The sequence below is a fragment of the Castor canadensis genome, chromosome 14 (assembly GCF_047511655.1).
Source record: "Castor canadensis chromosome 14, mCasCan1.hap1v2, whole genome shotgun sequence".
NCBI lineage: Eukaryota > Metazoa > Chordata > Mammalia > Rodentia > Castoridae > Castor > Castor canadensis.
This window is the reverse complement of record NC_133399.1, coordinates 50,239,406-50,249,183: the sequence shown is the minus strand read 5'-3', so window position 1 is coordinate 50,249,183 and position 9,778 is coordinate 50,239,406.

The window sequence follows — 9,778 nt, the reverse complement described above, 5'->3', positions numbered from 1 at the left end:
TCATAGTGTTACAGTATTGATAGTGATGTTTTCAAAGCGTTTAAATGGGACTGTTTCTTAAGTAAGATGTATAAAGCTATGGTCAGATCTGAAGATTTTGGAACATTGACCATAAACTAACCCTGGCTGAGTGGATGTTGAGGTGACTTGGGATGGTGGCACGTCTTCAGATGAGGTTAGTATGTGGCTAGGTGTGTCTAGGTAGGTAGAGCTACTCAGTTACCAGCCTCAAGTAGTCGTTGTTCTCCTGGCTTTAGATCTGATGCTCGGTCACCTAGGAGTTACAAATCAAATCTTCATAGTCAGTGAAAGTTCAGTGTCATTGGTGTCCTGTGGCTTTCACAGTTAATAATGGACTATATATATATAGGTGGAGTGGCTCAAGTGGCAGAGTATATATATATATAGGTGGAGTGGCTCAAGTGTATTCAAATCCCAACAACAAAACAACAAATCCCAAAGACAAACAAAAAAGAGGAAAAACAAATTGAGATGAATTCTATTATATAAAGAACACAGAGTGATGGAAGGCAGTTATAATTAAGATAAAAGCTGATAGAATTGTTCGAATAGTTTCACTTTCCTATGCACCTATAGTGTTACTATGGGTAGGTTTAGGAGTAAGTATAAATGAAATAATACAGGTTTTTGTGGTACTGTGGTTTGAATTCAGGGTCTCTTAATTGCTAGGCAGGTGCTCTACCACTTGACCTACAACACAAACCCAGTATCTTTATATTACTTATATTTTGTTTATGCTTTATGTTATACTAAAGAGCTAAGGAAGACAATTATTAGTGTGGTCATGAAAGTTTATCATTTTTCTACAATAGGGGATGCAGCATCTTTTTGTTTTGGAGGTCCTGGGGTTAGAACTCAGGGTCTCACACTTGCTAGGCAGGCACTCTTGCTGGTTGAGCCACTCTCCCAGCCCTTTTTTATGATGGGTTTTTGGTGATAGAGTTTCCAAAACTATTTGCCCTGGGCTGGCTTTCTACTTCAATCTTCCTGAGTAGCCAAGATTACAGGTGTGTGCCATCAGCACCTGGCTGGGATGTAGCATCTTAAAGTCCAAAATAGAAGAGGTACACCATAAAGATACAAAGGAGTTACATGTATAATTTAACTTTGTCAAAGTTATGATTTTACTAAAATCTTTTTGAGAAAGACAGGTTATGGGGCTAGCTTGAAACTGGCTTTAAGGGTTCAAATTCCTTTTTTTTTTTTTTTGGTGGGATAGGGCCTTATGCTTGCTAGGAAAGCACTCTACTACTTGAGCCACACCTCCAGTCCTTTTTTTTTTTTTTTTTTTGGTGGTACTGGTGTTGTAGGAAGGCTCAGACAGAGAAGGGGCACCAAGGCTTTTTGGGAAGCAAGTTTAGTAAGCAGGCTGGCAGTGACTCAGCAGATTCTCATTCAAAGGGTGAGCTCGCGAACAAAGGGGGCTTTCCTATACATCATTTAGAGTGGGTTACAGAAATGGGGAGTACAGCTTGTCCCATACATAATCACGTGTTATTTCATTGGCCATTTTAAACTCTGGGGTGAGGTGACCCTCCTCTGGTCTCGCCCCAGGTGCTACGTGACATTATTCAAACCCAGTTTTGTTTTTTTCTGTTTTTGTTTTTGTTTCACTGTTGCAGTCATCTCTCATTATCTCCCTCCCTCTATCTTTGATGCTTGGACCCACTTCTGGGTCAAAGAGCATCATCTTGATCTAGGGGTTTATGGTTCCACAGCATCATTACATGAGCAGCTGTCTTCCAGGCACATATACTTATCATTTGACATATAAATTTTCTCCCAGGCTAGGTCTCCCCAGGTGTTTCCAATACCCTGAGGTCATTAGATGGAGTTTTTAACTATTACAGTGCACACATCAAAATATATAGATACTGGCTTTTTGAGGTTGTAAACTTGTGTCCGGCTAATAAGCTCCCCAGTGCTGGTGAAGCTTCCGAACTCTAGCCATTGCTCCCAAGAGCAATAGATGGGGTTAAAACAGATATACTGACCATAATGAAAGCAGAGAGTAGGTGGTATGGCTGTGGGTGCATGACCCAACAACTGTGCCTGCACAAGAATAATAAGTATGGAAAATTAGAGTTTTGGTAACCACACTTCCCACTGGGGTAGTGTGCAAACATGAGTCACAGTCCAAGGCCTGAGAGTCTCTAGGTAGAGAGCGAGCTGACCAAGATTAGCAAGAAGAAAACATGGAAGGGACTCATCCTCAAAGGTGAGATGGGCAACTCCTCAAGCTTCCACTGTGCATAGAATAGTCACCTTCCAGAGGACTAGAGCAGGGCTGATGGCTCCTCGTTTGTGGTCGCCTGTTGTCTCCCAGGAAGAAGGATCCTGCTGGGAAGGGTATGAGCATTTTAGAGGGTGATCTTACATGGTGAGGCTGGGTCAGGGATGCACTCCCATTCGAGGAAGCTGGCTTCACTCGGCTGTGGTGGATCTAGGGAATGATCTCTATTATCTTAACTGTGAGGGGCGGGGTGGACAAAGCAACAACAAAAGGGCCCCTCCAGTGGGGCTTTAGCAGTTTAACATTCCATTCCTTTACCCAAACAGCATCCCCTGGATTATAAACGTGTGTGGGAGTTGTCAGGCTGACAGGGAGGCTCTCTCTTACCTAGTCATTGATTTTTGAGTCAGCCTGAGGGCCTGCATCTGCTGCCTCAGGGAACCTTATGGTTCCCTTGCAGGCTCTTGACTAAAGAGGGGCACCCAAAAAGAATTTCAAAACAGAAGAGACCCATCTGCTTGGTGGGGCTAGACCTAATCCTGAGCAAGGCTCAGGAAGTAACTGATCCCAATGTAGGTGGGTCTCCTGGCATAGTTTTCCCAAATGCAATTTTACAGTCCTATTCATACGTTCTACATTCCCTGAACTCTGGGGGCAGTAGGCCATGTGCACCTTCCAAGTTATTCCTGAGCCCTTAGCCACCATCTCAGCCACGAAGGCAGCCCATTATCTGATCCAATAAACACAAGTATTCCAAACCAAGGGATGATTTCCTTTAACATTCACCTGGCCACTTCCCAGGCTTTCTCAGTCTGAATAGGGAAGGCTTCCACCCATCCTGAGAAGGTGCAGACAAACATCAGCAAATATTTACATCCTCTGGTCCATGCCATCTCAGTAAAGTCCACAATCAAGTTATCAAAAGGAGTTCCTCCAACACTTTGCACTTGGGGTGGCGCTCTTGGCCTTTATCGGGGATTGTTTTTGGCACACAGACTGCACCTTTCACATACTATCTTACTTACTCCGGAGAGCTTGGGGACATAAAAATGCTGGGCCAAGGTGGTCTCAAGAGCTGTCAGCCCTGAGTGAGTTCCTTCATGAAACTGCTTGACAAATGTAGGTGCCAGTGACTTTGGGATTGCAGTACAGCCATTGGCAAATTTCCACCATCTGCCTGGTAGAGAATTTCCCTTCTTGGTCTTTAACCAAGCCTGTTCTTGTGGTGTGTACCGTGGGTCCCCTTCACATAAAGGGCATGGGAATAAGGATACTTGTCAGTGAGGCTGAGGTTTGCCCTCCTGTTAGGGCAGCTTACATGGCTTCCCTAACAGCTTTTCAGTTTCCCCAAAAGCTTTTGGCTCCTGCTTCTGGTGCCCTTGGCAATGCGTAACCACTACTTCCTTAGGAGCCCATACAGCTTCTAGCAATTCCAGAATTTCTTGTCCATACTTAACGTTTTTCCTGCTGAGTTAATGAGCCCCCTTTCTTTATATACACTCCGTGGACATGAAGAGTAGTAAAGGCATATTTAGAGTCCATATAGATGTTTGCTCATACCCATGCAGTGATCTGGAGTGCCCATATGAGAGCAATGAGCTCAACTTTTTGTTCAGAGGTCCCGACAGGCAGCAGACATGCTTCAGTAAAAACAGATTAAGAGCGCATCCAGAGTCACTATTGCATATCCAGCAAAATGTGTGCCATCCCAGACAAAACTGCTGCCATCTGTGAAATTCTCAACATCCAGATGCCTGATAAGCTGATCAGTCAAGTCTAGCCAGCTGGAGAACACCTCGTTGTCCATCACCTCTAAACGGTCATGCTGGGGGGTTGGGCCTGAATCAGTCGGCAATAGGGTGGCTGGGTTTAGAATCTTAACAACCTCTACTCAGATACACAGGTTTTCACATAACGTGTTTTGATATCTGACCATTGGGGAGTTTGTCAGCTAATAATTTCCTTTATGTTCCATAAGAGTCAAAACAGAGTAGGGAACTCGGACTGTGAGTTCTCGTCCTAAAGTAAGTTCATCTGCTTCAGCCACCAAGACAGCAATGGCAGACAGGGCACACAGCCAGGGTGGCCAGCCTTGGGAAACTACATCAAGTTGCTTTGATAAATAGGCCACCCAGCAGTGCCAGGAACCTAGCAGCTGGGTCAAGACTCCTACAGCTGTCCCCAGTCACTCGTGTACATATAGGAATAAGGGCTTCGTCACATCTGGCAAGCCCAGAGCAGGAGTTTTTGTGAGTACTCTCTTAACTTTAAGGCCTTTTCTTGCTCCTCTTCCCATACCATGGGTTCCTGTTCCCCCATACACACCTTGTGGCTTCATAAAGGGGATTTGCCAAGAGAGAGTAATTGGGGATCCAGATCTGGCAAAAACCTGCATCCTGTAGAAATTCTCTAATCCATCGATGTGTCTTGGGGGCCAGAATGGAACAGAAAGCCTGTTTTCTCTCAGGGCCGAATCTACATTGTCCTCATGATAGGTGAAAGCTGAGGTATTTGACAGTATCCTGGCAAATCTGAGCTTTCTTTTCAGAAACCTTATAGTCGGCCTTCCACAAAAAGGAGAGAAAAAGGTGAGTTCCTTCCACACAACCCTCCTGAGTTGGTCCAGCCAACAGAAAGTCATCTATGTACTGGAGGAGTGTGCACCCATGCTGGTCAGCCAAGAAAGCCTTTAGTTCGGACACCAAGGCAGTCCCAAAGAGAGTGAGAGAGTTTTTGAAGCCTTGTGGCAACTAAGTCCAAGTCAATTGTCCCTTCTCTCCAGTACTAGAACTTTCCCATTAGAAGGCAAAAATGGGTTGGCTTTGTGGGGCCAATTGGATCTTAAGGTCCAGGTAGGTAAAGAATCTTGCCTCAGTTGGGATAAGGCCCAAAAGCATGTACAGGTTTGGGACCACAGGGTGTAAAGTAATAGTTGGTGAGTTGACTGCAGGAAGGTCCTGAACTGGCCTAAAGTCTTTAGTACCTGGTTTTTGGACAAGCAGTAAGGGAGTGTTCCACGGAGACTGACAAAGCCAAAAAATCTCATACTTTAGGAGTCTGACAAGATGCTTTTGGATCTCAATTTGGGCTTTGCAAGGAATGTAGTATTGCCTCTGGCTTTAATTCTACCACAACCAGAGGTATGTTCCAAGCCAGTCAGGGGGGAGGGTGGTCCTCAGCCCATACTCCTGGAATCTTAAAAGGGAAGCTTTAAGATCTCTGGAATCTCTTAGAGGCACAGAGTTGCCATCCCTCCTCCATGAGAGCTAGAATCTTGGCCTCAGGCCCTCTCAGCTTTAAGGCCACCATGCCATCAGAATCAAAAGTTATCTGTGCCCTTAGTTTGCACAAATCTCTGCCCATCAAGACCACAGAGCAATCAAGAAGGTAGAGGAATTCATGCCTTACTTCATGTTTTTCAAGATCTCATTTTCTGGATACAAGGAAGGGGCAGCAAGTCTGATCTCCCATGGCCCTGACAATGGTCACATGTCTCTGTGAGAGAGGGCCCATGGGTTGGGTTACAACAGAATGGGTGGTGCCACAGTGTCCACCAGAAGGTCAATGGGGTGGCTCCCTATCTTCATTTGGACCATAGGCTCCTGGGGCCCCAGTAGATGGCGCCCGGTCCATCCTAGTCCTCCTCAGAATTCTTAGAAGTGGCCAACCCAATGATGTCTTCCTCCCAGGGGCTGCTTCTCCCCTGAACAGGCCAATACTTTCCATCAACAACTCAGCCTCTGCCTCTGGTCTGGGGAGCCTTATAGGGGTCCCTGGGGCATTGGGGACATTCATTTTTCCAGTGTCCTTCCTGATGACAGTAGGCACTCTGGTACCACCTTAGTTCCTTTCTAGGGTGAGGCTGTTCTGGGGGTGCTAACTGCCATCCACAGGGATTGCCTCTTCTTCTGCCATGGCCTACACACCAGGGCCTGCCTGACAGTTCAGCTAGAGCCACAGCAAGGAGGTTCACTTTCCTCTTCATCTTTCTATCAACCTCCCGTTTTATCTCCCGATCTCGATTGACAAAGACTTGTGGCCACCTCCAGAAGTTGGCTTGGGTTTGTACCAGCAAACCCCTCAAGCTTTTGTAATTTTTGCCTTATGTCCCCCTGTGCCTGGCTGACAAAGGCTACATTAATCATCCGCTGGTTTTCAGCCACTTCTGGGCCAAAAGGGCTGTGTAGACGGAAGGCCTCACATAGCTGCTCATAAAACTGTCTGGGGCCATCATCTGGTCCTTGGAGGACTTCTGTTGTCTTACTCATGCTCACGGCCTTTTTGCCTCCTTCCTTCACGCCTACCAATAATGCCTCCTGATGCCTCTCAAGCCACTGGTGTCTTGGTCATCATTAGTGTTCCAGTGGTGGTTCTTTTCGAGAAACTGACCCTGAGCATAGGGTTGGGCATTTAAAGTGCCTGCAGAGGCATGATCTTCCAGTCACTTTAGAGCCGCCAAGGTTTTACAGTGTCACTGCTCAGTATTAAACAGAGTGAGAAGAAGCTGTTGGCAGTCTGTCCAGGTGGGCTTATGAGTTTGAATGATGGACTGCATTAGATCAACTAGAGCCTGAGGCTTTTCCATGAAGGAAGGGGATATGGTGCTTCCAATTTAGGAGGTCTGTGGTGGTAAAGAGCTGGTAGAGAAATGTCCACCTTCCTCCTTGTATCTGACTGTGCTGGTCATATTATATTGGGCCCTGGACCTCTCTCAGGGGCATCTGCAGGGCGGTGGGTCCTGGGGAGGAGGCTAGGCCCGGAGTGGGACTGTTCAAATGCTCCTGGTTGGACCTAGGGAACAATCTCCCAGGGAGCTGTGGAGTGAGGACTGGTGGGCCTGGAGTGAGCATGAGGTGGGACTGAGGAAGGTAGGGTTGTTACAGTCTCAAGGACTCCTGGGCCCAGACTTGTAGGCATATTTGCTGCTGTGGCTTCCCCATCTGATGCTGCTTCCCCTTCTGAGGTTGGAGGTGAAGGGACGGAAGGTGATGGGTACAGTGGCACATAAGGGGGCAGGGTCTCCTTGGGGTTCCCTGCTAATATGGATTTCTCTGGCTTTTTACATTTTTCCCTGCACTTGAAAGCTACTGCCATCCTGGCTACCATGACCCTTATGTGCTTCTCTATGAGGGGCTTTAGCCATGTGGGCCAACTGAGGACTGCATCCTGCCAGCAGTAAAAATAAAGAAACTGATCTGGGTGTCCAGGCTCCCCTACAACCACTTCAAAAACTCTATTGACTAGGACCTTATCCAATGACCCCTCCTAGGGCCATCCTACACCAAAAGTAGGCCAGTCTATTTCACAGAAGGTCCTAAGCTTGTCAGGAGTCAGCTTGACTCCAAAATCTCCATTAAATCCCTTTTTAAAGTTCTTAAGCATGTACCCCAAGAAGGTGTTCTTACTCTGACCTCCTTCTATTCCTTCCCCATTCCATACATCCAGACAGAGACAGAAATGGAAGGGATGAGGGTTGTGAAGAGGAAGTAAGGGATCCTCCTTTCTGGCACACAGGGGAAAATAAATAACACCACTCACTTTGTCTGTCTCTGGCTTAGGCATCTCTTAGCCATAGTGAGTCCATATAAACCTGGGACTGGAGGCCCTGTTAGGGCTCACCCTAGACCATATGAGTTCACCATGGACCTGCAGACTAGGACTCCACACTTGCTTCATAGATGGCTGCATCTCAGGGTTGCTCTTTCACACACTCTCACACAGCACAGTACTCCCACCCTGCTCCCTGAACAGAGAGACACAGTTTCACCCCAAAAGGTGGTTGCTCGGGTGTCCCTGCTGGGAGTTGATCAGACTCCCCTTCTGCCTCCTAAGGCAGGCCTTAATTTGAACCCAGGTTCTTACCAGTCTGATGAGCAGGGCTCCAAGTTGGTTCTTGAGTCGTTCCAGGTTCCTTTGTGCAACCAAAACTCTCCTCCTCGGTTCACCAGGAGAGAGACTCCCTCCCCTCAGATCAACACATCTGAGGCTCCTGGCAGGGGCGGCACTCCCAGTGGCCATGGACACTGAGCCAGCAACAAGGTGGTGAAAACACCACTCTGGATCCCAGACAAGCCCCCAGAAATATTGTAGGAAGGCTCAGACCGAGAGATGGGGCACCATGCTTTCAGGAAACAAGTTTATTAAGCAGGCTGGCAGCAACTCAGTGGATTCGAATCCAAAGGCTGAGCCCTGAGAACAAAGAGGGCTTTCCTTATATGCCATTTAGAGCCAGTTACAGAAATGGGGGGTACAGCTTGTCCCATACATGGTCATATACTATTTCATTGGCCATTTTAACCTCCAGGGCAAGGTGACCCTCCTCTGGTCTTGCTCCAGGTGCTATGTGACATGCCTAAAATCCATTTTTTTTTGTTTCACTATTGCAGTCATCTCTCATCTCCCTCATTGTCTCTCATTATCTCCCTTCTCTCTCCCTACCTTCCTGCCACAGTGGGGCTTAAACTCAGGGCCTCACACTTGCTGGGCTTGCTAGGCAGGCACTGTATCACTTGAGCCACTCCACCAGCCTGTTTTTGGGATGGGTTTTTTGAAGATAGGATCTCAGAAACTGCTAGGACTGGCTTTGAGCCCTGATCCTCCTGATCTCTGACTCCTGAGTGGCTAGGATTACAGGCGTGAGCCACTGGTGTACAGCCCTCCAGTCCACTTTGCTCTGGTTATTAGAGATGGAGTGTCATGAACTATTTTCCCACACTGGCCTCAAACCGCAGTCTTCCCAATCTCAATCTCCCAAGTAGCTAGAATTACAGGTGTGATCCACCAGCATCCAGCAATTCCTTCTTTTTTTTTTTTCATTTCTTTGCTTTTTTTTTAACAGCAGTAGGTTTTGAACTCAGAGCCTGACACTTGCTAGGCTGGCGCTTTTACCACTTGAGCTACTCTGCCAGCCCCTTTCTTAATGGGATTAAATACAGATAGGTTCTTCAATTGTGCAATGGGATGGAGGACACCTGTGAAGCCATTCTAATTTAGTACTTGCTGGTTCAATGGTGTTTACTTCCTTTAGAGATGAATGTGCCTCAGATTATGAAAAGTATAACAATTACAGCTGTTAAAGAGATCCTGTAATTGACACTATGTTCACATAGCTTAGGCAGCGATATTGTGGCAAACCTAATAGCCCCAAGAAGTGCTGAGGTAAGAAACTGAGGTTAACACTTACAAATGGAGTACTGACATGGATTTTGCTCATGTTGAACCTGGGGGTAACCAAAGAATAGTGAAAATCAGTGCACAGGTCCTCCTATGATTGTGAATACTGTGCCTGTTGATAGGATGTAATGAGAATGGGCTGCTACATGATGTGTGTTGTGAAGAACAATATCAAGGGATTAACTAGGGAATTCCTGTTAAATATACTGTAAAAAGGGAAATAGAACCCAAAGTTCAAAACATAGGTGGTGATCATGTGGGTGGCCAGGCAGCTAAACACTTTTACTCCTGTTGAAATAACAATGATTACAGCTGTACATGAAGCAGGCTCCGGCATCTTCAGCTGTGCCT